Genomic DNA, 21,943 nt, shown 5'->3' with positions numbered 1-21,943 from the left:
CAAGCTGCACATTGGCTACATATGTGCAGGGAGGCCTAGGTCCAGCCCGTGTGTGCTTATTGGTTGATGGTTCAGTTTCTGAGAGCCTCAACGGTTCTGGTTAGTTGACACTATCGGTGTTTCTATGGAGTTCCTATCCCCTCTGTGGCCTGCAATCCTTCCTTGTACTCTTCCATAGCAGTCACCAAGCTCTATCCATTGTTTGGCTGTGGCTGTCTCCATCTGTCTGAGTCAGCTGCTCTGAGCCTCTCAGAGGACAGCCATGCCAGACTCCTGTCTGCAAGCAGAACAGAGTATCATTAACAAAAACAAAACAAAAAGAGAAGAGAAAATATGAAAGAGAAAGTCCATTACAGTTAGAAGTATCAATGTTCCACCCAATTCAGAGCCTCTCCTCTTCCATCAGCTCAGGCATACCTCTCCAGGATAATCGATGGGAGACGGACATGTGGTGACTCAGACTCCCAGTTTCTCCTCCATCTTCTATTCCTCTATGGTCAGGACACTCAGTGGACAGAGGGAGAGCCCAGTTAGAAAAAAGACTTCCTGAGACCCCGTGACAGAGAAACCCAACCGCCAGGTCAGGTGGGCACTCCTGAGGCTGCAGAGCAAAAGAGACCACCAACAATGCCCACCCCTGCCCACATCCCTGGCCCAAGAGGAAACTGTATAAGGCCTCTGGGCTCCCGTAGGGGAGGGCCCAGGAGCGGCAGGACCCCTGCCTGAGACACCGCCGGAACCTGAAGGAAACAGACCGGATAAACAGTTCTCTGCACCCAAATCCCGTGGGAGGGAGAGCTAAACCTTCAGAGAGGCAGACAAGCCTGGGAAACCAGAAGAGACTGCTCTCTGCACACACATCTCGGGCGCAGGAGGAAAAAGCCAAAGACCATCTGGAACCCTGGTGCACTGAAGCTCCCAGAAGGGGCGGCACAGGTCTTCCTGGTTACTGCCGCTGCAGAGAGCCCGTGGGCAGCACCCCACGAGCGAACTTGAGCCTCGGGGCCACAGGTAAGACCAAATTTTCTGCTGCAAGAAAGCTGCCTGGTGAACTCAAGACACAGGCCCACAGGAACAGCTGAAGACCTGTAGAGAGGAAAAACTACACGCCCGAAAGCAGAACACTCTGTCCCCATAACTGACTGAAAGAGAGGAAAACAGGTCTACAGCACTCCTGACACACAGGCTTATAGGACAGTCTAGCCACTGTGAGAAATAGCAGAACAAAGTAACACTAGAGATAATCTGATGGCGAGAGGCAAGCACAGGAACCCAAGCAACAGAAACCAAGACTACATGGCACCATCGGAGCCCAATTCTCCCACCAAAGAAAACACGGAATATCCAAACACACCAGAAAAGCAAGATCTAGTTTCAAAATCATTTTTGATCATGATGCTGGAGGATTTCAAGAAAGATGTGAAGAACTCCCTTAGAGAACAAGTAGAAGCCTACAGAGAGGAATCGCAAAAATGCCTGAAAGAATTCCAGGAAAACATAAATAAACAAGTAGAAGCCAATAGAGAGGAGACACAAAAATCCCTGAAAGAATTCCAGGAAAACATAAATGAACAAGTAGAAGCCCATAGAGAGGAGGCACAAAAATCCCTGAAAGAATTCCAGGAAAACACAATCAAACAGTTGAAGGAATTAAAAATGGAAATAGAAGCAATCAAGAAAGAACACATGGAAACAACCCTGGATATAGAAAACCAAAAGAAGAGACAAGGAGCTGTAGATACAAGCTTCACCAACAGAATACAAGAGATGGAAGAGAGAATCTCAGGAGCAGAAGATTCCATAGAAATCATTGACTCAACTGTCAAAGATAATGTAAAGCAGAAAAGGCTACTGGTCCAAAACATACAGGAAATCCAGGACTCAATGAGAAGATCAAACCTAAGGATAATAGGTATAGAAGAGAGTGAAGACTCCCAGCTCAAAGGACCAGTAAATATCTTCAACAAAATCATAGAAGAAAACTTCCCTAACCTAAAAAAAGAGATACCCATAGACATACAAGAAGCCTACAGAACTCCAAATAGATTGGACCAGAAAAGAAACACCTCCCGTCACATAATAGTCAAAACACCAAACGCACAAAATAAAGAAAGAATATTAAAAGCAGTAAGGGAAAAAGGTCAAGTAACATATAAAGGCAGACCTATCAGAATCACACCAGACTTCTCGCCAGAAACTATGAAGGCCAGAAGATCCTGGACTGATGTCATACAGACCCTAAGAGAACACAAATGCCAGCCCAGGTTACTGTATCCAGCAAAACTCTCAATTAACATTGATGGAGAAACCAAGATATTTCATGACAAAACCAAATTTACACAATATCTTTCTACAAATCCAGCACTACAAAGGATAATAAATGGTAAAGCCCAACATAAGGAGGCAAGCTATACCCTAGAAGAAGCAAGAAACTAATCGTCTTGGCAACAAAACAAAGAGAATGAAAGCACACAAACATAACCTCACATCCAAATATGAATATAACGGGAAGCAATAATCACTATTCCTTAATATCTCTCAATATCAATGGCCTCAACTCCCCAATAAAAAGACATAGATTAACAAACTGGATACGCAACGAGGACCCTGCATTCTGCTGCCTACAGGGACACACCTCAGAGACAAAGACAGACACTACCTCAGAGTGAAAGGCTGGAAAACAACTTTCCAAGCAAATGGTCAGAAGAAGCAAGCTGGAGTAGCCATTCTAATATCAAATAAAATCAATTTCCAACTAAAAGTCATCAAAAAAGATAAGGAAGGACACTTCATATTCATCAAAGGAAAAATCCACCAAGATGAACTCTCAATCCTAAATATCTATGCCCCAAATACAAGGGCACCTACATACGTAAAAGAAACCTTACTAAAGCTCAAAACACACATTGCACCTCACACAATAATAGTGGGAGATTTCAACACCCCACTCTCATCAATGGATAGATCATGGAAACAGAAATTAAACAGAGATGTAGACAGACTAAGAGAAGTCATGAGCCAAATGGACTTAACAGATATTTATAGAACATTCTATCCTAAAGCAAAAGGATATACCTTCTTCTCAGCTCCTCATGGTACTTTCTCCAAAATTGACCATATAGTTGGTCAAAAAACGGGCCTCAACACATACAGAAAGATAGAAATAATCCCATGCGTGCTATCGGACCACCACGGCCTAAAACTGGTCTTCAATAAAAATAAGGGAAGAATGCCCACATATACGTGGAAATTGAACAATGCTCTACTCAATGATAACCTGGTCAAGGAAGAAATAAAGAAAGAAATTAAAAACTTTTTAGAATTTAATGAAAATGAAGGTACAACATACCCAAACTTATGGGACACAATGAAAGCTGTGCTAAGAGGAAAACTCATAGCGCTGAGTGCCTGCAGAAAGAAACAGGAAAGAGCATATGTCAGCAGCTTGACAGCACACCTAAAAGCTCTAGAACAAAAAGAAGCAAATACACCCAGGAGGAGTAGAAGGCAGGAAATAATCAAACTCAGAGCTGAAATCAACCAAGTAGAAACAAAAAGGACCATAGAAAGAATCAACAGAACCAAAAGTTGGTTCTTTGAGAAAATCAACAAGATAGATAAACCCTTAGCCAGACTAACGAGAGGACACAGAGAGTGCGTTCAAATTAACAAAATCAGAAATGAAAAGGGAGACATAACTACAGATTCAGAGGAAATTCAAAAAATCATCAGATCTTACTATAAAAACCTATATTCAACAAAACTTGAAAATCTTCAGGAAATGGACAATTTCCTAGACAGATACCAGGTATCGAAGTTAAATCAGGAACAGATAAACCAGTTAAACAACCCCATAACTCCTAAGGAAATAGAAGCAGTCATTAAAGGTCTCCCAACCAAAAAGAGCCCAGGTCCAGACGGGTTTAGTGCAGAATTCTATCAGACCGTCATAGAAGACCTCATACCAATATTATCCAAACTATTCCACAAAATTTAAAGAGATGGAACACTACCGAATTCCTTCTATGAAGCCACAATTACTCTTATACCTAAACCACACAAAGACACAACAAAGAAAGAGAACTTCAGACCAATTTCCCTTATGAATATCGACGCAAAAATACTCAATAAAATTCTGGCAAACCGAATCCAAGAGCACATCAAAACAATCATCCACCATGATCAAGTAGGCTTCATCCCAGGCATGCAGGGATGGTTTAATATACGGAAAACCATCAACGTGATCCATTATATAAACAAACTGAAAGAACAAAACCACATGATCATTTCATTAGATGCTGAGAAAGCATTTGACAAAATTCAACACCCCTTCATGATAAAAGTCCTGGAAAGAATAGGAATTCAAGGCCCATACCTAAACATAGTAAAAGCCATATATACAGCAAACCAGTTGCTAACATTAAACTAAATGGAGAGAAACTTGAAGCAATCCCACTAAAATCAGGGACTAGACAAGGCTGCCCACTCTCTCCCTACTTATTCAATATAGTTCTTGAAGTTCTAGCCAGAGCAATCAGACAACAAAAGGAGATCAAGGGGATACAGATCGGAAAAGAAGAGGTCAAAATATCACTATTTGCAGATGACATGATAGTATATTTAAGTGATCCCAAAAGTTCCACCAGAGAACTACTAAAGCTGATAAACAACTTCAGCAAAGTGGCTGGGTATAAAATTAACTCAAATAAATCAGTTGCCTTCCTCTATACAAAAGAGAAACAAGCCGAGAAAGAAATTAGGGAAACGACACCCTTCATAATAGACCCAAATAATATAAAGTACCTCGGTGTGACTTTAACCAAGCAAGTAAAAGATCTGTACAATAAGAACTTCAAGACACTGAGGAAAGAAATTGAAGAAGACCTCAGAAGATGGAAAGATCTCCCATGCTCATGGATTGGCAGGATTAATATAGTAAAAATGGCCATTTTACCAAAAGCAATCTACAGATTCAATGCAATCCCCATCAAAATACCAATCCAATTCTTCAAAGAGTTAGACAGAACAATTTGCAAATTCATCTGGAATAACAAAAAACCCAGGATAGCTAAAGCTATCCTCAACAATAAAAGGACTTCAGGGGGAATCACTATCCCTGAACTCAAGCAGTATTACAGAGCAATAGTGATAAAAACTGCATGGTATTGGTACAGAGACAGACAGATAGACCAATGGAATAGAATTGAAGACCCAGAAATGAACCCACACACCTATGGTCACTTGATTTTTGACAAAGGAGCCAAAACCATCCAATGGAAAAAAGATAGCATTTTCAGCAAATGGTGCTGGTTCAACTGGAGGGCAACATGTAGAAGAATGCAGATCGATCCATGCTTATCACCCTGTACAAAGCTTAAGTCCAAGTGGATCAAGGACCTCCACATCAAACCAGACACACTCAAACTAATAGAAGAAAAACTAGGGAAGCATCTGGAACACATGGGCACTGGAAAAAATTTCCTGAACAAAACACCAATGGCTTATGCTCTAAGATCAAGAATCGACAAATGGGATCTCATAAAACTGCAAAGCTTCTGTAAGGCAAAGGACACTGTTGTTAGGACAAAACGGCAACCAACAGATTGGGAAAAGATCTTTACCAATCCTACAACAGATAGAGGCCTTATATCCAAAATATACAAAGAACTCAAGAAGTTAGACCGCAGGGAAACAAATAACCCTATTAAAAAATGGGGTTCAGAGCTAAACAAAGAATTCTCAGCTGAGGAATGCCGAATGGCTGAGAAACACCTAAAGAAATGTTCAACATCTTTAGTCATAAGGGAAATGCAAATCAAAACAACCCTGAGATTTCACCTCACACCAGTGAGAATGGCTAAGATCAAAAACTCAGGTGACAGCAGATGCTGGCGAGGATGTGGAGAAAGAGGAACACTCCTCCATTGTTGGTGGGATTGCAGACTGGTAAAACCATTCTGGAAATCAGTCTGGAGGTTCCTCAGAAAATTGGACATTGAACTGCCTGAGGATCCAGCTATACCTCTCTTGGGCATATACCCAAAAGATGCCTCAACATATAAAAGAGACACGTGCTCCACTATGTTCATTGCAGCCTTATTTATAATAGCCAGAAGCTGGAAAGAACCCAGATGCCCTTCAACAGAGGAATGGATACAGAAAATGTGGTACATCTACACAATGGAATATTACTCAGCTATCAAAAACAACGAGTTTATGAAATTCGTAGGCAAATGGTTGGAACTGGAAAATATCATCCTGAGTGAGCTAACCCAATCACAGAAAGACATACATGGTATGCACTCATTGATAAGTGGCTATTAGCCCAAATGCTTGAATTACCCTAGATCCCTAGAACAAACGAAACTCAAGACGGATGATCAAAATGTGAATGCTTCATTCCTTCTTTAAATGAGGAAAAAGAATACCCTTGGCAGGGAAGGGAGAGGCAAAGATTAAAACAGAGACTGAAGGAACACCCATTCAGAGCCTGCCCCACATGTGGCCCATACATATACAGCCACCCAATTAGACAAGATGGATGAAGCAAAGAAGTGCAGACCAACAGGAGCCGGATGTAGATCGCTCCTGAGAGACACAGCCAGAATACAGCAAATACAGAGGCGAATGCCAGCAGCAAACCACTGAACTGAGAATAGGTCCCCCGTTGAAGGAATCAGAGAAAGAACTGGAAGAGCTTGAAGGGGCTCGAGACCCCAAAAGTACAACAATGTCAAGCAACCAGAGCTTCCAGGGACTAAGCCACTACCTAAAGACTATACATGGACTGACCCTGGACTCTGACCCCATAGGTAGCAATGAATATCCTAGTAAGAGCACCAGTGGAAGGGGAAGCCCTGGGTCCTGCTAAGACTGAACCCCCAGTGAACTAGACTATGGGCGGAGGGCGGCAATGGGGGGAGGGTTGGGAGGGGAACACCCATAAGGAAGGGGAGGGGGGAGGGGGATGTTTGCCCGGAAACCGGGAAAGGGAATAACACTTGAAATGTATATAAGAAATACTCAAGTTAATAAAAAAAAAAAAAAAAAAAACAGACAGTTTTGCAGAGTAAAAAAAAAAAAAAAGACTTCCTAACTGGCAAGTGTTTGCTACAGGTTCGGTTTGGGTTCTTCTCTGCGTCTAGATTTCCATTGTTGATAGCCTTCAGTAGGGAGAGCCGCAGGCTAACTCATTCACGGGTACATTTGCATGTTTGCTGTCAATGCCATAGACCTCCACACACAGAAGTTTCTTGACATCTACAGTTATAGTAGATATCATGTCTTCCATACATGATGAGTCCAACATGTGTATCCTTCTCATATTAAATTAAAAATTAAATGTGTCTCATTGAAACTTTCAATAAGGAGTTCATTTATTAAAATACTGGCAAATAAAATGAAAGGGGAATTCTGTTAACAGCTTCTGAAGCAAAGTGAAGAAGAACAAAGGGGAAAGATGGAGAGTTTCGATCGTCAAGATTTGCTTCAAAGCTGCAAGAATCAAAAGCCAATGGTAATAACGGAAGGAGGAAAAAGTAGATCATCAGGAGGGACAAATGAAATCTCACTGATAAGACGGACCTGTGCCCTTGTCACGATCCGCCTTCAGCCTTGAGCAGCCAACTCGTGACCATGAGGGGGAAAAAGCAGATAATCAACTGTATCAGTTATGCCTCTGACTCCCTGCTGTGTGAGATAAAATACTCCTTTATCTGTTTAAAGACAGTCTGGATTGGAAGGGGAAGGAGGGACAGAGCACATGTTTCCTCATAGAGAACTAGGAAAGCAAGCGTTCTTCCCTCTGAATTTCATTCCACGCACCTCTCTAAGCTTTTCCATGGCTTAGACTGTTGGTCATGAAAATCCCAGGGCCAGTTGTTAATGTATACTCACAAAAAAGCTCGTGGACTATCTAGCTTCTCATTTTAGAATGAGGAAGTAATGTCTTTCTGAGGGTTGTAAGGAGAGTGCTCGCTATTAATTAACTAGCTAATGAGTTAATGACAGAAAAGGTTGGAGGAAAACCCATGCATAGGAGTCTGAGGTGGGTGTCACCACGAGATGCCTCTAAGCTGTGTAGGTGTCTTGGAAAACCAACACACCAGCAACATGGACAAATTGAGTACTAGATGCTCAGACAAACTAAAAAAAAAAAAACTACATCGGAATTGATAAAGGTGTTGATAATAAGCAATTCCTCCAGCAAACGGAGAAGTATGTTGCTGGGCTTCAGCCCCTGCTTTCCTTTTTGTTCTGTTTTTTGAGACAGGGTATCACTATGAAGATCAGGCTAGCCTGAAACTCACTGAGACACAACTGCCTCTTCCTCCTGAGTGCTGGGATGCAAGGCATGCCCCATCAGCACCCACCATAACTGTCTCCTGAGAGGCTTCATCCAGCAGCAGATGGAGGCACAAGCAGAGACCCGCAGCCAGACATCAGGAGGAGCTCAGGGAGTCTTGTGGAAGAGTGGGAGATAGAAGCGAGTGAGCTGGGAGGGTCGAGGATGCTACAAGAAGACCTACAGAGTCAACTAACCTGGGGCCTTGGGGGCTCCCAGAGACTGAACCACCAACCAAAGAGCATGCAGGGACTAGACCTAGTCCCCACCACACACACACGCACACACACGCACACACACACACACACACACACACATATGTAGCAGGTGTGCAGCTTGGTCTTTATGTGTGTCCCCTAATGATTGGAGCAGGAGCTGTTCCTGCCACTGGATCCCCTTCCCCTAACTGGACTGCCTGGTTGGGCTTCAGTGGAAGAAGATGTGCTTATTCCTGCTGGGACTAGATATCCCAAAGTGAAATGATACCTAAGGGGGGGCTTGCCCTGCTCTGAGAAGGGGAAAGGGTAATGGGGGGGTGGATTTTGTTTTGTTTTTTAAAGATTGATTGATTTATTTATTTTATGTATGTGCATACACCTGCATATCAGAAAAGGGCCTTGGATCCCATTACAGATGTTTGTGAGCCACCATGTGGTTGCTGAGAATTGAACTCAGGATGGGACCAGGAGGAGAGGAGAAAGGGGAGTTACAATCAGGATGTAAAGTGCATGAAAATGTGGCCGTCACACATCTCCTAATTTTACTGTTTACGTCACTGTTCAGTTAGCAGAATCATCATGGATGGACGGGTTGCATCCCAAGGACTACTTCAATTACTATATGCTCTTTAAATCTGAAAGTCTCGTGAGACACAAAATCTGCAAAATGTAAGACTCATTCAGTAGTTCGTTACCTATAAAACTGGATTTCTTAAGGTCTTGTCTAAAAAGCTGATTTGTAAGTTAGCTGAAAGAAAGAACTAAGAAGCCGGCTGTGAAGGCGCTCATCTGTAAACACGATGCTCAGGGGGTCGGTGAGCTCTCAGCCAATGAGGGCTCCACCGGGAGAGCCTGTCTAAGGCTAAATACGTGAATAAGTATATAAGAGAGTAAATAAAAACTAAGGAGAATATTTTAATAACAGAGTTTCCTACAGGCACCTAAGAAAGAAGTACTTTCCCAAAATTATTTAAACTTGGGAAATTCATGTCCACCTACCCTCAAAGGAATTTATTAAACTGGGATATAGCTTCAAAAATACTCTTTAAGGTTTTTTGAATTTCCATTATTTCAGGTAAAAATCATAGATATCGATATAGATATAGATATAAATATAGATATAGATATAGATATATTGTCCATTCACCTAATAAGTATGTATCTCATCTTTCAGATGAGGCCCAACAGATCATAACAGGGAAGGCCTCTTCTACCTTCCGCCCCCTGTTAGCACTACCCCACAATTAGCAACATATAATTTTCATCCTTGACTACCAAAGGACTTGGACAAAATCTCCCTCATGGAGCATAGTAGTTAGTAGCTTAGAACGCCAAGCTGTCTGCAGTCAGACCATCCACTCCCTATGCACTACGATAGAAGGTTGTGGATTAATCTCTGTAAGCCCGTCTTCATCCTCACATAGAAACCACAGCTCTGTTTCAGTGTTAGTTTTGAAATTAAGAAATATTGCATCGAACCTGTTTAGAACAGCATCGGCTACAGAGAGAACTTGGGAGTTCCCCTCCTTCTCTTTTCATACCACCGATCTTCACAACAGGAATTTTTGTGAGATGAAAGGATTAAAAAGCCAGGACTGATGCCAGATGTCCCAAGTCTTCTACTCGCTAACAAAATTACCACAGAAGAATGCCTCCCTGTTTATTTCCTATTTCTGAAATAGTAAAAGTAAACTCTAGAACTCAGGCTTTGGGGGAAGATTAGCATAGTAATATGAAGAACGGCGCTTAGCCCATAGCAAGCCCTCAGTGATGGCCGGTGATGATGAACCAATATAGATTTAACTGATAACATAAAGATTTCCTGACCATTTCCCCTTGCCATGAGTAGAGGACAGCACATAAGAGGACTCAACGTTGTATCTGCTGCATTCACCTCCATCCCCACTCCACAGCCTGGAGGCTGGGAAGTGAAATTAGGGCATCACACTTCCTAGTCAGGTTCTCTTCCACCGAGCTTTATTCCCAGCCCATTGGCTGCTTATCCTGATGGAAATGGTGATCAGACGAATCATCGCATAGGTGCCTACACATTCTTCAATGTTCAGTGAAATTAATTGTCTAGGACAGGGAATAAAAGTGGCTCCCTGGGTAAAGTGGAGGCTGGAGAACCCACAGAAAAACCAGGCAGGTTTGGAGGTACCAATAATTTCAGAAATCAGGATGCAGAAATAGAGAATCCTCAGGACAAACTGGCCAGTTATACCAGCCAGGATTGGTGAGTTCTGGGTTTATGAAGAGATTCTGCCTCAACAAATAGAGAGAAATCCTGATGTTAACTTTAAAGCTACACACACACACACACACACACACACACACACACACACACACACACGCTCACATATATTCAAACATATCCGCACACATTACACGCACAACCAAAAATTGTTTCTAGCACTCCGAGAAAAGACAAAGGATTTTTTTCCTTTATTTTCTCTCTTTTGCTTTGTTATTTGTTTTTTGTTTTATTTTTAGTGTTACTTAATGATAATTGTGAATTCTCCAAAACATATCACAATAATGCTTCCTGATACTTGAAGCTAATACAGTGGCTGTGAAGACGGCACGTTCCCAAGCTTTCCTGGATCTCTCATTCACATTCTCTCAGCCGGAGTAGCTTATGCTAAGATAGAACTTGTTTTGGTACAGGAAAAAAAATGTTTAAGGTGACCTCTAAAGCTCTCACTTCACTCAACCTTGACATGCCACAGTAAAAACTAGGTTTAGCTATGACATGTTCTAAATAAGGCAACACTCCTTCCCCAACTAAGGTTGGAACAACTGGTCAACAGTTGTTGCAAATCCATAACCAGGAGAGAGACTGAGGGTAAAATTAGACATAGGGATGTGAAGACTAGCTCATTAGAGTAGGTGACTGGCAACTCTGGTCAGTTTGAGTATAGCTCAGAGTAAGAAACCCACCCTGAGCCACACGGTGCACTGTCTATTGACTTCAGTAGAATGTGGTCACACATTGCGTAGGCAGAGAGGTGAGGGGAAAAAAAAATCAAGCCAATAAAACAAGAAAACAGCTCAGAGACAAGGAAATTTGAATAACTAGCTCTATATAACTACTTTAGACTAGAACCAAGCAAGGATTTCTTCTGAACAGGTAAATGTAAAAAACAAGCAACTACAATAAAAGCATATATTCACCTTCCCAAAAGAATTTGCTGTCCAAAACACAGATACCTACTCACAAAAAAAAGAAAAAAGAGAAAAGTCTCAGCTACAGACTGTAGATTTGAATGATGTAACAACCATACTCATACGTGAATTCTCAATAATTAAATCTTAAAAGGAAAGAAATTACATAAAAATTACTAACTTTGCATTATCAAAAGAAACCTTTAAAAATACACATCTTAGCCAAAATATATAAAACATGTTATAAATCAGAGGAAAAAGTCTTTTTTCCAATAATTTATTTATTTATTCATTTTACATCCTGATCAAAACCCCCTCCTTCCTTCCCTCCCAGTCCCATCCTTACAAATCGCTTTCCCCACTACCCTTACCCCTTCTCCTCAGAAAAATGGCAGCTCCTTTTGGATATCTGCCTACCTTGGGACATTTAGTCCCAGTAGGACTAAGCATATCCTCTGTCACTAAGACCCAAACAGGCAGTCCAGTTAGGGGGAGGAGAGATAGCCCTGCTCCAATTGTCAGGAGACACACATAAAAACCAAGCTTCACATCTGCTACATGGGGAGGGGGGGTGCAGGGTCCAGTCTATCTAGGTCCAGTCTCTGCGTGCTCTTTGATTGGTGCTTCAGTCTCTGTGAGCTCCCATGGCCCTAGGTTAGTTAACTCTTTAGGTCTTCTTGTAGCATCCTCGACCCTCCCAGCTCACTCACTTCTATCTCCCACTCTTCCACAAGACTCCCTGAGCTCTCCCTGATGTTCGGCTGTGGGTCTTCATGTGTCTCCATCTGCTGCTGGATGAAGCCTCTCAGGAGACAATTATGCCAGGTTCCTGACAGCAAGCATAGCAGAGCATCATTCATAGTGTCAGGGGTTTGGCTCTCTTACCTGGGATGGGTCTCAAATTGGGGCAGTCATGGGTTGACCGTTCCCTCAGCCTCTACTCCGTCTTTATCCCTGGGCATCTGGAAAATTGAATAAAAAAAGGAAGCAAAACTGTGAACAAATGCTCATAAAGAGGCTATTCAGGCCTGGGGTGTACACAGAACACCCTTAGCCTATAGAGGCCCCAGGTTCCCCAGCACAGTATCAACAGCAAAGAGGCTGTCAGCATAGCTAGTAAATACCTGAGGACATCCTCAGATCTGATGTCTTCAAGACAATACAACCTTAGGCTGAATTGGGAATACTGGGGGTGGGGGTGGGGGGTGAGAGGCCTTGGCAGGCAAAGGTGCTTGTCATGGAAGCCTGGTGGCTGAGTTCAATTTCCAGAAGACACATGAAGGTAAGAGGCGAGACTGACTTCAAAAACTTGCTCTCTCTCCTTATAGCACCTTGACACATGCATACATACCTACATAGCGTGCGCATGCGTGCGCGCGCGCACACACACACACACACACACACACACACACACACACACACACACAGGAGTAACTAAACATTTTTAAGGAATGCTTTTCAAGATGACTAAAATGAACTGGGTGGCAGTGGCACATCCTTTAACCCAACCCTTGGGAGACACAGGCAGATGAATGGATCTCTTCGAGTTCAAGGCCAGCCTGGTCTCCACAGTGAGTTCCAGGACAGTCAGGGCTGCACAGAGAAACCCTATGGCGAAAAACAAAAACAAATAACAACAACAAAAATGACTGAAGCAGTAAGGAAGGATAATAGCAAATCCGGATGAAATGGAAGACAATTTGAGCTCGCTAAACAGAAGCACAACCATCTAACTCCATTCCTGAGAATGGAGAAAGGGGAAAGAAAAACAACAAAAACAAATGCTTAAACACACATTCCTGACTCCATGGTTTATAACAGTCCCTCACAGAAAACAACCCAAATGTTCCTCAAAAGTAACACAGATTAACACATTGTAGTACACACTTTAGCACATGTAGCTATACAGGACTCTGAGAAAGAATGAAACAGTGGCGTCTGCAGGGACTTCAATGCATCTCACAAACTGTGCTGAGATTAAGAAGTGAGGGTTTTAAAGGGAATACTTTGTTCATGAGCCCTTACATACATAGTTTAAGACAGATAAAATTGAGCTATGGGTAGCCCAATAAGTAAAGTGTTTATCTCGCAACAGTAAGGGTTGGTGTTTGGATCCCCAGAACCAATATAAATGCTATACAGGCATGGCGGCTCACCTGTGATAATTCCAGCCCTTAGAAGGCAGAGGCACAGTCTAGCCCCAGAGCAAGCTGGTAGCTAGACTAGTCATATTGAAGGGCTCTGGTTTCAAAAGAAAAGTTCTATCTCAGTGAATAGTACGGAAAATGATCAAGGAAGGTGCCTAACACCAACCTCAGGCTCCACATACATGCACACAAGTACCTGTACACACATACACCCACACACATGAGAAGACCACAAACACACACATGAACATATGTTAGAAAAATGAAGAACCACCGACAACTAAGGAATTCTGAGAACCTGAGGCATAGTCTTCCCCAGGGAAGAACACACCAACTGGTCATCCAAAACCAAATTGTCATCTCTGTAAAACGTACATGCAAGTGACATTGTGTGGGCTGTCCTTATGCAAGCAACATTGTACGTTCTTTAGGAATAGATATGTATATACACATAGACATGTAAAAATCAGTTCATGAAAAAAGCGGCCATAAATTTGAAAGAGCCTGAGGAGGGTGTGTGACGGCTCTGGAAGGAAATAAGGGAAAAGAGTAACAACATCGACAGCAAAATAAGGCAAGACTCATCTTGGCCCGGGAAGCTGAGATCTTGAGCTTTTGCTCTTAGTCATAAAACTGGTAGGTTCACTCTGCAAAACCACTCAGAGCTGCAATTTCACTTATTTCGTATGTTCACGAGTGTATAATGCATGTGTGTGCAGGTATATATGTGTGTGTGCGTGTGTGCATGTGTGTGTGTGTGCATGTGTGTGCATGTGTGTGTGTGCATGTGTGTGTGCATGTGTGTGTGCATGTGTGTGTGCATGTGTGTGTGTGCATGTGTGTGTGCATGTGTGTGTGTGCATGTGTGTGTGTGCATGTGTGTGTGTGCGCACATGTGGATATATGTGTGTGGAGGCCAGAGTACAGTCTCAGGCATTGTTCCAATGTACTGTCCATCTTTAATTTGAGAAGGATTTCTCACTGGCCTAGAACTGGACAAGCAAAAAAGACTGTCTGGCCAGTAAGCCCGAGGGATCCCCCTGTCTCCTCCTCGGCGCTGGACTTGCAAGCCTGCAACGTCACACCTCACTCGTGTGTGTTGTGAGGGTTGAACTTAGGTACGGTTACTTGCCAGACAAGCACGTTAACAACGGTTCTATCTTCCCAGCTGGGTCTCCTTGTACGCACTGATATTGGTATGTACTTTGACAGAGGTATACTTGAATTCTAGCTCTTTCAATTATACATGTTAAGCAATCTCAGCAGAAAAGGTCTTCTAACAGACTTTAAGCAGCCTGGGGCTTGGTAGGCAGCCTGTCTGCTTGAGGGTTTGCTTTCGTTTTGTTTGTTTTGTTTTGTGTCCCTTAAAGAGTCCTGGGTGTAGTGTAAGCCTAAAGAAGGAATAAGGGCCTATCCTAACTCATGTTACATGTCTGTAGTTTACTCAAAGACATTGTCATTGCCATTGGCTCAAAGATTTCTTCTCAAACCATCAGAAACAACAGCTAACCTGCAGGTAACGTCGTCCATGGTATGTACTCCTCCAGAGTCTGAGTCACAAAGGAACTTTCTCCAGAACAGATGGGGCTAGATCATCTAGAGCTCATCATCTATAACCCCAGGCCTCAAGAATACTCTCATTGCAGCTTTGGCTACAGTAGATGGCTCAGCAGTTAGGAGCTCTTGCTTCTTTTACAGAGGTCCGAGGGTGCAACCATCAATAAATCCAGTTCCAGAGGATCTGACATTTTCTTCTAATCTTCATGAATACCTTCATACATACATACATACATACATACATACATACATACATGAATACATACACACACTCACGCATACATACATGAATACATACACATAACTTTAAATTTAAAAGTAAATAAATCTTTTAAAATGATCAACATTTAACTATAATTTAAAAAAAAAAAAAGCCAGAGGTGAAGTTGCCTGGAAGTCTAGGGGAGGGGGTGACAGATTCCACGTCTGTTATGCAACCCCTCAACCATATGCTTTCCCATGCTGCAAGGTCAGCTACGAGGAAAGATAGCAAGGAAATGAATAATTCTCCCACAGTTCAGGTTTTATTAAGGGAAAGACATGGTGGGCAGGGAGCCTCCAGTCAACAAACCAGAGCCCTCTGTCTATTTTCAGGCTGGGGTAGTTACCCTGCAGAAAGGGGTTGGGGTATTGAAAAGTTTCCCTTTGAGGCCAGCAGCTGGCCATTATGAAGATCACCAGTGAGTAGTCAGTTAAAGAGTGTCAGGTCTGGATAAGCATCTCATGTGACTGAGTATTACTTGAAGTTGATTAGGGTGAGAAGGAAAAAAAAAATCTAGAATATCAATTCACCTAAATTCTGGAAACCAAATTACGTCAGGCTCGGTAATTGTTATTATTTAACCAAAATGGAGGAAGTTTACAAAATGATATGACCAAGGCTAACACAAAGGACTAAGGTGTTCCTATTCTCCCTGAAAAGGTCAAAGAGATAAGCATGAAGGTGGTGTGTGGTGGTGTTTGGACAACCACATAATCTGAGCTCCACGTATGCTAGAAAAGAGCTGTCCGGGAGCTGGTATGTGTCTTTACACAAGACCCAAAGCCTGGGGAGCCAGGGTGCCTGAGGCAAGGCTCAAAACTCACTAAACTGTTATCCTCCACACAAATCAGTGAGGGTAGAAATGAGAACACACCAATTCTCCTGCGGATTGCCTTTCAGAATTAGATTAGAGAACAATTCAATAGTCAGATGGAAAAAAATTGACCACCAGCCCCATCACAGCCCACCCACACGTCTGCAAGATACTTGTGAGGAAGTTCCAAGAGACCGCTGGGTCTAAGCAACAGATGTCTAGGTAAGAGCTTCCTCCAGGATCTTGGAAAACTCCTGGATAGGGAGGGGCACACTGATGAATGTGCAGAGATCGTATTACACAAAAAAGCACCACAGTAGCAGAAAACGCTTGGCGGAAGCTCCGGGAGGATTCAGCTGCCACAGTCCAAACCAGAGACATGAAGAAAGCGTAGGCAGCAGCTGGCCAGTGAGTGCATCGCAGTGCTGACCCCATTTTGTGAATGCAGTGGTTTGCCTGCCCTCCCTGGATCTGAAGTAGGGGATTCCTTTCAAGAGACTCCTAGTGAACCACATGGTAACCAGCTACTAGGAGTGTGAACACCCTCCCCAACCTCTAATCACCGTGTACCCATTTCCAGCTAAATAAAGACAGGGTTTTGGTCTGCATGTCTTGTAACAGACATCTCCTAAGATCTCAAGGACAAGTTCATAAACAGATGACAATTTCTGGTTAATGTGAGTAGAATAGTTGTCCTGCAGTCAAGGCAGCCATTGTTTATTGGGCTTTTCAATCATTCTTTCTCTTCTAAAAACAGGGACTCCCTATGTTGCCCAGGTGGGCATTGAACTTGTGATCTTCCTGATTCAACATCCCCAATGGGATTTACAGCCTGAACTGATGAACAGTCCAGAAGAACAAACCTGCTTCTCATACTCTGTCTATTCATCTAGCCACAAAAACCAGACCCAAATATATCCCAGATATGCCTTCCCACATCTCCATATTAGGAGCTCTCTGAGGTGCACTGCTCTGCTTATTGAGTACCTCATAGGGCTGCTGGCCTGGATCCCTGGACCTGCTGAAGACTGGGCTCAGGAAACAAGGGTTTTGCTTTATGTTAGCTGTCTACTTGACTAGATTCAGAGTCACCATGAAACCTACAAGTGTGTCTACGAGGGGTTTAGCTGAAGAAGGAAAACCCACCCTGAGCGTGAGCACTAAATCCATGGACTGGAGTCTCAGACTGAATAAACGAAATGGACAGAACACCGGAACTCACCTTGTTCTGCGTCACAGCTGTGGCCCTAATGTGACCAGCGACCTCACGCTCCTTCCCCGAAACTATAAGTCAAAATAACCCTTACATTCTTCTCTTCTTTTTCTTTTTTTCTTTCTTTTTTTTTTTTTTTTTCGGAGCTGGAAACCGAACTCAGGGCCTTGTGCTTGCTAGGCAAACGCTCTACCACTGAGCTAAATCCCCAACCCCTAACCCTTACATTCTTAAGCTGCCCTCACTATGTGTTTTATTGAGGCAATGAGAAAGGTAACTCAAAGCAAGGCATCCTTTATATTCTTGAGAATGGTAAAAAGCTCAAGGGCTCTGGCTAGAATCAGAGCAACTGTGGTGTATAGTCCATGAGGGCTATGGCTTGGGGTAATGACCAGAAAGGGAAATTGAAATATTGTTTCTGCAGCACCTCAGACATGTGGCATCTTTCCACAAATACTTCCCTAAGGAGGTAAGTGTCGTGCCTCTATTCAGGAGAATTGGCATCAAAATGGCAGAAAGAAAGCCATGGCGCAAGTTAGTGCTGTGAACCAGTTCTGAGTTGGCTCTTTGTGAAAAGCGAGAGACCCTGTGTCTTCATAAAAGTCAGAACACTGTAGGGGCGGAAAGGTGTGGTCTCTTTCTTTACCTATTGAAGGGTCATGGTGGATACACCAGTGACAAAACATGGGTTAACAAGAGAAAGGCTTAACAAAACCAATCCAAATTTTCAATGGGACAAGACTTGTTAAAACTGAAGGCTCAAAGACCCAGAGAAATCTGCCCATTTTTACATTTTTGCCTGATGGAGAGTGGTGAGCTTTGTAAAATATTATTTTACAGGAAGGCATGATCTAATGATAATGGGCTTGGGGCAAGGTCTATCTATGAAGATTCTTCTTGACCTCTCTGCATAGCTATTCCATACCCTTGGAAATGACCAGGATCTCTCTGGAAGAGAAATCTTCCAGAGCGAATGTGCTGCCCTAGAAACTGATCCTGGGCAAAGCATCCACAGCTCTTTGGACTTAGCTTTGGCTTCCTGCCCACTCCGTGATACATAACTCCTCTCCTCTTGGTTTTACTGCCAGTGTGGTCATGGCAGCTTTTAGGCCACACCGTGTTGTATAAGAGCACGGGCAGGAATATTCACATCGTGTTCTATGTTCAGGGTCACTGAGTCCTGGCTCTGAGGAACAATGGAGAATATACAATACAAAATAAATTGCCAGGACAAATTCAGAAAACATTTCCTAGTTTAATAGTAATGACAATTAGTAAGTCTTATAAAAGATCTAAGAATTTTTATTCATTCTTTTTAAGATTTATTATTTATTTTATGTATATAAGTACACTGTAGCTGTCTTCAGACACACCAGAAGAGGGCATCAGATCCCATTAAAGATGGTTGTGAGCCACCATGTGGTTGCTGGGAATTGAACTCAGGACCTCTGGAAGTGCAGCCAGTGCTCTTAACCGCTGAGCCATCTCCCCAACACCCTGTTCATTTCTTTAAAATATTAGATTTCTGTTATATTTTATTATTAAAGATTTGTTTTATTTTTATTATGTGTATGTGTCTGTGTGTGCTCAAAAATGCAGATGTGACAGGCCAGAAGAAAGTGTCAAAGCTCTTGGAGCTGAAGTTACAGGTGATTGTGAGTCACATGACATGGGTACTGGGAACTGAATTCAGGTTCTCTGCAAGACTGGTATGTGGTCTTAACCGCTAGGACATCTCTCCAGCTCCATAAAATATCAGATTTTTAAATCCAGGCTTTTGCTCCATCCCTTTCCCATAGCTGCATCGGTGATAACTGATTTGAATCTGGTCACAGTGGCTAGCTTAACCAACTCCCAAGACTGCAGTCACATCCACTACCCTTAGCCTTTCGTTTATGATGAGAACTAGACACACAGATGTGCACGGCACACTCAGCTGAGTACAGCAGCATTCTGTCAGGAAAAGGAAGCCGCCCCTAGCAAAATCCACACCAAGGCCAAGATGTTCTCATTTCTATTTAGATAGCTGTACAGTTAAACTGGTAATGAAAGAATGAAATTAGTATCATTAAGGGCTCTCTATGCAAGCTGTTCAGAGCTGAGTTCAATTCCCCAGCTCCCATGTGAAATTCTGAGTGTGCTGATAAGTGTTGGGAGAGGGAGCCAGGAAGATACCTGGAGCTTGCTGCCCAGACAGCCTAACCAAAACGGTGCACTCCACGTCCTACAAAGAGACTCTTAAAAAAAAAAGGCGGATGACTTGTGAAGGAAGGCATCTTTTCCTTCCACCCTTGTGCACATATGTGCATGTGCACGCACACACGCATACACACACGCACACACGCACATACCACACCAAACAAAAATATACCAACATATTTAAAAATTCTAAGTTGAGTACAAGTACTTGAGTGTTGATATTTAGGCTCCTTAAAATCTCTCACCTTGGGCTGGAGAGATGGCTCAGCGGTTAAGAGCACTGACTGCTCTTCCAGAGGTCCTGAGTTCAATTCCCAGCAACCACATGGTGGCTCACAACCATCTGTAATGGGATCTGATGCCCTCTTCTGGTGTCTGAAGACAGCTACAGTGTATTAAGAAACAAAAAACAAGAGAAAAGCAAAAGAACCAAACCAAACCAAACCAAAACCCCAACAACCTTTTGGAATTGTAGTCCTCATCCAACCAGAATCTGAGGCTACCCAACTACACAAATGGCTTGTTTTTGTTGTTGTTGTTATTGTGGCGGTGGTGGTGGTGGTGGTGGTTGTGGCTTTTTAAGCAGTTTGTGGTAGCCCACAACTTTAATCTCAGCACTCATGAGGCAAAGGCAGGCAGATCTCTGTAAGTTGGAGGTCAGCCTGGTCTACAGAGTGAGTTCCAGGACAACCAGGGCTACACAGAGGAACCCTGTATCAAAAACAAAACAAAACAAAACAAAAAAAAGCCAGATTTTTTTTTTAACTTCAACAATCATCCCAGCAAGAATGGAGACAATCTATAAAAATACCTGGCGCCTCTCCTTTTGGGTGTAAGGCTATCAAACAGATTGCTTCCAAGGAATTAGTATCCCCATCGCAATGCCTTATGCTGTAAAAAAAGAAAAGGATAGGGATCTGTAACCACAAGGGAGACTGTCTTCCAGAAAGAGATTTCACGCAGTTCTGACATCTTATCAGACAACCTTGTAGGAAAGACTGGAGCCTAGAAAGTAAGGATGTAATGAAGGGCAGGACCCCCATCTTAACTGGGACTGCTTTGTCACTCTTACCTGTAGCCCTCTGGCTAAACCCATACCTCACAATAGGACCCCAGAGATGGAGGTGGGAGACACCAACGGCCTCTTTTCTGTGGTGACACTGGATAAATCTTTCTCTGTCTTTCACTCGTCTCTTTAATTGGCTTATTGAAGATAGGTGGCCAAGCACCGTTCTTTAGGACTGCCATGGCCTGGTCTCTGATCCTGACAACCGTGGTACTCTCTTGATGGGCACTGATTATACCTACTTTGGGCTAGTGAGGAGGGAGCTCGGTGAAATGAGCACAAACTGAGAAGCCCCCACCCCCTCCCCCATCGTTCATTCATTTCAGGATAGTTAATCTTTTCCACTCAGCAAATGAACTGTGAATTATAAGAGTCTCTCAGATCAGAAACAGAACTCAGTGAAAGATCCCAGAGGGAATAAGTCCTCGGGAAAAGGAGAAAGACACTTTGCTCTGCAAGCTGTGACAGGGACAGGTGTGTGGCAGACAGTCTCCAGGGACCATGTCTCCAACCACTGAAGCTTCATCACCCCAGGGGACAGCCAACTTAGAAACCAATTAGCCAAAGTGCTGAGTGTCAGTCAACTCTGGGAGGAGGAGAGAGAGGTGAGACTCTCTATGAGTGGGAGAGCCCAGTTCAGAGTGTTTGTTAATGTCTTCGCCAAGAGAGGAAGGCCCTGGACAGACAGGAATGGTCAGGACTAAAGATAAGATGTTTTAAGGAATAGATTGTTATGGCTTCTTTTCAACATGTGCTATGCTGAGAGCGCACCAGAGTTATAGAGACCTAGGAAACACTAGGCCCTCCCTCTCCTGGCTGACTGAGGTGCCTGCTTGTCTCAGAACTCTGGGAATTAGAAAGTCACAAGTAGTCTGCTATTTGCCTGTGCCCCTGAAGAGGAGAGAGGGGCAGTCTCTAACCCCACATGGTTCATTAGATGGAAAATTTGACAATGGGA

The sequence above is a fragment of the Rattus norvegicus genome, chromosome 5 (assembly GCF_036323735.1).
Source record: "Rattus norvegicus strain BN/NHsdMcwi chromosome 5, GRCr8, whole genome shotgun sequence".
Taxonomy (NCBI): domain Eukaryota; kingdom Metazoa; phylum Chordata; class Mammalia; order Rodentia; family Muridae; genus Rattus; species Rattus norvegicus.
This window is presented reverse-complemented; position numbering follows the sequence as displayed.